General features: G+C 42.1%; 1 pseudogene; it reads left to right on the top strand.

Annotated features, from left to right (window-relative positions):
* Positions 1-8,080, top strand: part of LOC102814317 — a 16,190-nt pseudogene extending 8,110 nt beyond the window's left edge.
* Positions 8,081-8,323: the final 243 nt, after the last annotated feature.

The following is an 8,323-nucleotide window of genomic DNA, read 5'->3' as shown; positions in this document are numbered from 1 at the left end:
GACCCTGCACAGGGTTTCTGAGGCTGTAAATCTTTACAGGAGCAGAAAGCCTCATCTTTCTCCTGTGGAACAGCTGGTAGTTTTGAACTGCTGACCTTGTGGTTCGCAGCCCAATTCATAACCACTACGCTACCAGAGCCATAATAATAGGATAGCAGTAATAGCAACTATAAAGACTTAACATGGTTAGTGGTTCCTATGTGCCAGTCACAATTCTAAGTGCTGTTATGTTGTTGTTGTTAAATGCCTGTCGAGTTGGTTCCAATCCATAGGGACCCCGTATAGGGTTTCTGAGGAGCGGCTGGTGAGCTTGAACCCTGTGGTTCAAACTGACTTTGTAGTTCAGTGCATTAACCCACAGTGCCACACCAGGACTCCAAATGTTATTATATACACATAATTCATTTAATTCCCTCCATAGCCCTAATGTTGTTATTAAGTGCTGTTGAGTTGATTCCGACCCTAGCAACCCTGTATAGGTTTTCCAAGAAGCAGATGGGAAGTGTAAAACCTGCATTTTATGATGAGAAAACTAGGGGCCAGAAGTAAAGTGACAAGCCCAAAGTGACAGTTTGTTGCAGAGCCTGCCTGGACTTTAACGGTACTACCACATGACCCCTTTAAGGGTCAAAGAGGGTGTTAATGTGGAGTGTGGGTATCACATATCCTAAGACATCTATAAAGACCTGTTGAAGCTGTTTAAGCAAGAAGTAAAATATTACAGATTAGGAAAGTCTTTGTGTTGTGTTGTAAGTGCCTTCAAATGGGTTCTGACTCATAGCGACCTTGTATAGGGTTTTCAAGGAGCAGCTGGTGGATTTGAACCACCAAATAAGCAGTCAGCAGTATAGTGTTTACCTTATGGCACCATACCAGGACTCCAAGAAAGCCCTTAGCAGATAAGAGATGAAAAATTAATCACAATTTATGGGTCGGAACCGACTTGATGGCACTTAACAACAGGAGTTCATAAGGAGACAATAAAAACAACCTTGACAGTCTTAAGCTTCGTGAGTAGGAAACTGCAAAGTAACCATGCTCTCCAACAAAAATAACTGGTCTGACTCAATTTTATATTTCTTAGATTTTTATCAGCATAATAATGAACATGACATTTTCTGATGTAATTTATAGAGATGTGAACATGTGTATTGCTAACTTCCAGTGATACGCTCCACCTTACAAATAACTCATGAACATGAATGAAATATCTTAGTCAACACCTTTACCCAACTACTTCTTGCTTCCCAAATCTGAATTATGAGCATTGTAAATTAGAATTCTCCAGAGATTAATATCTAATGAGGTTAATTCGAAAGAGCTTAATATCAAGAAATTAAGAAGTGTTGGGGGGGAAATCCCAGGGTAAAACAAACACCTGCTAAGTTTTTTTTCTTAGGGAATCGTAGGCCACATGGAACAAGAAAATCTCAGAACAATCTATTGAACTTTAATGCAGTATTTCCTGAATTGATTTGACCATTTATATATTATAAATTGGAGTCCTGGTGTGGTGCTGTGGGCTAAGGTGCTAGACTGCAAAGTCAGCACTCCTTGGAAACCCTAAACAGGGTCACTATGGATTGGAACCGATTCGATGGCACTTAACAACAACAAATGATAAATTGTGGAATTCATTGTAGACCTAGATACCTTCTTTCATAGAAATGGAAGAGAATTCATTCTTTAAGAGAACACGTAGAGATGTTATCACTCATCTTTCAGTTTGCTGTACTGTGGTGGCTGGTATGTTGCTAGGATTCTGGAAGCCATGTAACTGGTATTTTATATATCAGCAGGGTTACCCATGGTGGACAAGTTTCAGCAGAGTTTGCTGGACTAAGACAGATTACGAAGAATGGGAGGCGGACCACATCTGAATGATTAGCCACTAAAAACCTCAGGAATAGCAGTGGAACGTGGTCTGATGTAATACCAGAAGATGAGCCCACCATGTTGGAAGGCACTCCAAACATGACTGCAAGAGACGCAGCAGCTGAGGATTCTAGCTAAACTCATGAAGGGAGAGGCAACGTGTGCTGGCAGCCAGGGGGTAGGGTGTGCCCTTTGGCCGTTTTAATGATGATATATTCCTGAGTGTTTTGGTGCACATCCAAAAATAACAACAACAACAACAACAACCGAGGGAATAGAAGCAATATTGTTGAATGATGAAGCATGCAGGGGACTGTAATCATTGCAATGAAATGAAGTGATGTTCCCCCCATGTAAACCATCACTCAATTCACAATAAAAAACTAAAAAAACCCAACTAAAAAAAGAAACCATGACTGCAGAAGAGTTGTCTCCTGTAAGTAGTTGTTGTTGTTGTTGTCAGGTGCCATCGAGTCGGAACCGACTCATAGTGACCCCATGCACAGCAGAACGAAACAATGTCCGATCCTGGGCCAACCTCAATACCGCTGCCACACTTGAGTCCATCAATGATGCCACCTGGCCAATCCATCTCGTTAGGGGTCTTCCTCTTTTTCCCTGTAAGTAGAGCTGACCACAATGACTGAATGGGGCAGAGTTTTGGGACCTTCATTTACTGATGGGGCACAACTCAAAATGAGAATACACAGCTGTAAACGTCCATTAATAGTTGGAATCTGGGATGTACACAGTATGACTTTAGGAAAACTGGAAGTTGTCAAAAGTAAATGGAATGCATAAAGAATGATATCCTAAGCATTACTGAGTTGAGGCATTTTGAATCAGAAAATCATATGGTTTACTTGCCAGGAATGACATATTGAAGAGGAATGACATTGTTCTCATCATAACATAGAGGATTTCGAGATCTTGAAATACAATGCTGTTTGTGTTAGGACAATATCCATACACCTACAAGGAAGACCAGTTAACATGCCTATTACTCAAAATTACGCATCAATCACTAAAGTCAGTCGTGGAGAAATTGAATTCTACCAACATTTTGAGTCTGAAAGTGATCTAACATGCAATCAAGGAGCACTGATCATTACTGCTGATTGGAATGCGTAAGTTGGAAACAAAGAGGAATGACCAGTAGTTGGAAAATATGACCTTGGTGGTAGAAAACATACAGAAGATCACATGATAGAATTTTGCATGATCAAGGATTTATTCATTCAATACAAACACCTTTCTTTAACAACAGAAAAGGGCCTCACCAGATGGAATACACAGGAATCAAATTGACCACATCTATGGGAAGAGATGATGAAGAAGCTCGATCTCATCAGCCAAAACAAGGCGACGTGCCCCGGAACAATCAATTGCTCAGATACAAGTTCAGGATGAAGCTGAAGAAAACTAAAACAAGTGTACAAGAGCCAAAATATGACCTCGAACAGATCCCACCTGAATTTAGAGATCATCTCGAGAATAGATTTGATACATTAGATACTAATGAACGAAGACCAGAGGACTTGTGAGATGACATCGAGATCATCATGCATGAAAAAAAGGTCATTTAAAAGACTGGGAAGAAAGAAAAGACCACAGTGGATGTCTGAAAAGACCCTTGAACATGGAGTAGCTGAAGTGAATAGAAGAAATGAAGTAAAAGCGGAACAGAAAATTTCAAAGGGCAGCTCAAGAAGCCAAAGTATTATAATGAAATGTGCAAAGTTCTGGAGTTAGAAAACCAAAAAAGAAGAACATGCTTAGCATTTCTCAAGCTGAATAAACTGAAGGAAAAATTTAAGCCTCGACTTGCAATATTGACGGATTCTATAGGCAAAGTATTGAATGATGAAGGAAACATCAAAAGATGCCGGAATACAGAAATTGTCAATGTTCAACCATTTCAAAAGGTAGCATGTGATCAAGAAGTCCAAGTTGCAGGAACTGACAGAAGGCAAATTGAAACATTTCAACAAACTGATGCAAACAAAGTGCTGGAGGTGTTCACTCATCAATGTCAAGAAATTTGGAAGACAGCTACTAGGCCAACTGATTGGGAGAGATCCATATTTCTACCCATTCCAAGGAAAGACAACCCAATGGAATGCAGAAAGAGAAGAGCATCACGCAAATAAAATTTTGCTGAAGGTAATTAAAACACAATTGCAGCAATATGTCAACAGGGACCTGCTAGAAATTCAAGCTGGATTCAGAAGAGGATGTGGAATAAGGGTTATCATTGCTGACGTCAGATGGATCTTGGCTGAAAGCAGAGAATACCAGGAAGATGTTTATTTGTGCTTTACTGACTAGCCAAAGTCATTCAACTATGTGGATCAGAACAAACTATGGATAACATTGCAAAGAATGGGAATTCCAGAACACTCAATTGTGCTCATGTGGAACCTGTACATAGACTAAGAGGCAGTCATTAGAATAGAACAAGTGGATATTGTGTTTCAAACTCAGAAGTATGTATTAGCCTGTCAACATACTTATTTAATCTGTATGCTGAGCAAACAATCCAAGAAGCTGTAGTATATGACGAAGAACATGGCATCAAAATTGAAAGGAAGTCTCATCTACAATATGCAGATGGCACAACCTTATTTGCTGGAAGGAAGGAGGACTTGAAGTACTTACTGATGAAACTCAAAGACTACAGCCTTCAGTATGGATTGCACCTCAATGTAAGGAAAACTAAAATCTTCATAACTGGGCCAATAAATGGAGAAAAGACGTTAAGTTGTCAAGGATTTCATTTTACCAAGATCCACAATGAAAGCCAATGGCAGTATTAGTTAAGAAATCAAACACATATTGCATTGTTCAAATCTGCTGCAACAGACCTCTTTAAAGTGTTAAAAAGAGCCAAGATGTGATTTTGAATATTAAGGTGCTTCTGACCCAAGCCATGGTATTTTCAATTGCCTCATTAGCATATGAAAATTAAATAATGAACAAAAAGGCCATAGAAGAACTGATGTATTTGAATGAGTGTTGGTGAAGAATACTGAGGGTACCATGGACTGACAGAACAACAAATCTGTGTTGGAGGAATATAGTCAGAATGTTCTATAGAAGTGAAGATGGCGAGACTTCATGTCCTGCACTTTAGGCATGTTGTCAGGAAGGACCAGCCCCTAGAGAAGGACATTGTGCTTGGTCAAGTGGAAGGTCAGCAAAAACGAGCAAGTGCCTTAATGAGATAGACTGACACAGTGGCAGCAATAATGGGTGCAAACATAACAATTGTGAGGCTGGCGCAGGACTGGGCAGTGTTTTGTTCTGTTGGGTACAGCATTGCTCTGAGTCAAAACCAACTTCTTGGCAATAAACAACAGGTGCGGTGGGAACATTGAATTTTCTCAAGGTTGCAAGAGTCCCTTTTTCTGCTATTGGGAATAACTGTACATGGTAATTGGAATTCGTTTTCTCCTAGAACAAATTCTGATAGTTTAGAATCAGGGCACCTGAGGCTTCAAGGACATTGCCTAGGTGTTCCTTTTCCTTGGTCACTCCACATCCCCTCGGCTGACTCCTATTCATCCTCTTAGTGCTGGGATATCCCAGAAATATCAGCGCACTTTGTCCTTTTTAAAACCTCTACTCCATCCCTTGGTGATCTCATACAATCTCAAGACTTCTTGGAACATTAAATTATATTGACATCCTGAACCTGTCCGCTAAACTCCATAGTGATACATCCAAATGCCACTTGGATTATCTCATAGGCAACTGAAACTCGAAACATGTCCCAAATCAAAGTCCTGATCTTTGCTCCCTAATTTCCTCTTTTAGTCTTCCAAGTCAATATCAACTTCATCATTGCAGTTACTAAGGCTAACTGAGGTGCTGTCCTCAACACTTTCTCACACCTCACATGCAAACCATCAACAAAATCTGTTGGCTAAACCTTCAGGATAGATCCAAAATTGAACCACATATCACCTACCCTTCTCCCCTCCTACTCTAAGCCCCTATCGTATTTCATCTGGGCTATCTCAATAGCCTCCTAACTGATCTCCCCAATTCTGCCCTTAGTCTCCTATAAGTTTACACTCAAGACAACAGCTAGAGTGATCCTGTTATGACAATATTTTATTAAGATATATTAAGGTATAAAATGCTCCTGTATTTCAAAATTCTCTAATGGGTTTCTCACTCAGAGTAAAAGCCAAATCCTTACACTTGCTTATAAAGGCCCTAAATGGTCCACATCACCTCTCAGGCCCCACCTACTCAGCTGCTCTGCACCCTGAAAGACCTACTATGTTGTTATAGTTAGAATGTGGTGTGCCATATTTCCCAACTATGACAAGATGGAGAAATGATCTATAAATAAATGAAAAGAGAACTTATGGCAAACATGTAAAGACACTGTTATTTCTGGGCCAAAGTTTGACACTTTAATATCATTAAATCTACTACTAAGAAACAAGCCACTTTGGGAGACACGGGATTCACAGTAGACATCAGTTTAGAAAATTAAAATTAATGGGTAACTCTCTTCAGATTATACATTGCAAGGAATAATCTGTTTCCAAATACAACTCAAGTAATTTTGCCTTTAAGAGTAAACTTGACTTATGATTAAGTCATAACTTTGCAGCTTGCCTAGCTTCATGACTATCAAGATCACCAAGGAAATGTTGCTAGTCTTTAAAATTCAAGGAATCAGTAAAGCATAAGCAATGTGGTTTAATGGTGCTAGAGGAAAATGTAGGCCCAGTAATCAGGCTTCCATGAACCACGCAAAGCAAAGTTCCGACTTATAAGGAAAAATCATAGTTAGATGTTGTTTAGCGCCATGGAGTTAGTTCCCACTCAAAGCGACCCTGTATAGGGTTTCTGAGGAGCGGCTGGTGAGTTTCAACTGCCAACCTTGCTGTTCAAACCTATCTCGTGGTCCAGTGTTTATCCTACAGCGTCACACCCTGAGGTCGGCAGTTTGATCTCACCAGTTGCTCCACAGGAGAAAGATGAGGCTTTAGGCTCCTTTGAAGACTTGAAGCTTCGGGAACCCTATACAGGGTCGCTGTGAATTGGAAGACTCCAGGGCACTTAAGAGCAGCAACATTTATTAGGAAAAGAATTACCGGAGGAAGGGGACGCCGTGGCTCCTGCTCGAGTTGGAGGTCAGCTCAGGCTTAGCCAGGCAGACGTCGGGTTTCCAGGGCGGGTGGCCACTATCTCCCAGAGGCTCATTCTGCCACAGCCGGAGTCGACTTGAGTGCCACGGGGCTGCTAGCTCTGGCCCCAGCCCCGGCTGGAGCACCGCAGGCTCTGGAGTACTACCCCGAGGAGGACGAAGAACTGGAGAGTGCGGAGAACGACAAGCGCAGTTGCCATAGCCGCAACTCCAACTAAGGACTCGAACTAAGACGCGGAGAGGATGCGAGTGAAACTGACCTTGCCAAACATGATGAAGAGGACTACGTGGAAATGAAGGAACAGATGTACCAGGACAAGCTGGCTTCTCTCAAGAGGCAGCTGCAGCAGCTGCAGGAAGGTACACTGCAGGAGTATCAGAAGAGAATGGAAAAACTAGACCAGCAATATACAAAGAGATGCTCCGAATCGCAGAGCTCTTCCTCCAGCTGGAAACCGAACAAGTGGAGAGGAAGGAATTACATTAAAGAAAAAAAAAAAAAAAAAAGCAGCGGCGAAGGAATTTGAAGACAAGGTTGAGCTGAAAGAGAACTTCACTGCTGAGCTAGAGGAGAAGAAAAAGATGATTGAAAACGAAACGCTCACAATGGAGCTGACTGGAGATTCGATGGAAGTGAAGCCCATCATGACCAGAAAGCTGCGGAGGCGACCCAGTGATCCCGTCCCCATCGCAGACAAGAGGAGGAGGCCCGCTCCTGCTCTGCTCAACTAAAGTCACCCAAGAGACCAGCCTCCCCATCCTCTCCTCCACACTTGCCTGCCACGCCCACAGAGTCTCCAGCCCAGAGGTTTGAAGCTCGGATAGAAGATGGCAAACTGTACTACGATAAAAGATGGTACCACAAGAGCCAAGCCATCTACCTGGAGCCCAAGCACAACCAGAAACTCAGCTGTGTGATCAGCTCCGTGGGAGCCATTGAAATCCGGGTGAGGAAGACCAGTGACAGCACCAAGATTCGGGTCTACTTGGGCCAGCTCCACCGTGGACTCTGTGATCCGCCGTCGCTCTGCCTCTTGACTTCCCGTGTCCCTCCCTTGGCCTCTTTTCCGGAGGAGTTTTCATTCCGGTTTTGTTTTCTTCTTAATAAGAAGCCTTTTAACTTCCTGGAAATAGCTACTCTGCCTTGGAAAATGGAGGATTCTGCAAGGCTCATCTGTGGCCACCCACTTTCACGGCTTTCATCTTTGCCTTGGCTTCCAGACTTCCAGACATCAGTCACGTGGAACTGTAATGCATTCGGGAGTATGGGTGCTTGATTTT

This window comes from Chrysochloris asiatica, unplaced genomic scaffold, assembly GCF_000296735.1.
Source record: "Chrysochloris asiatica unplaced genomic scaffold, ChrAsi1.0 scaffold00051, whole genome shotgun sequence".
In the NCBI taxonomy this organism is placed as follows: Eukaryota; Metazoa; Chordata; class Mammalia; order Afrosoricida; family Chrysochloridae; genus Chrysochloris; species Chrysochloris asiatica.
This window is presented reverse-complemented; position numbering and strand designations above follow the sequence as displayed.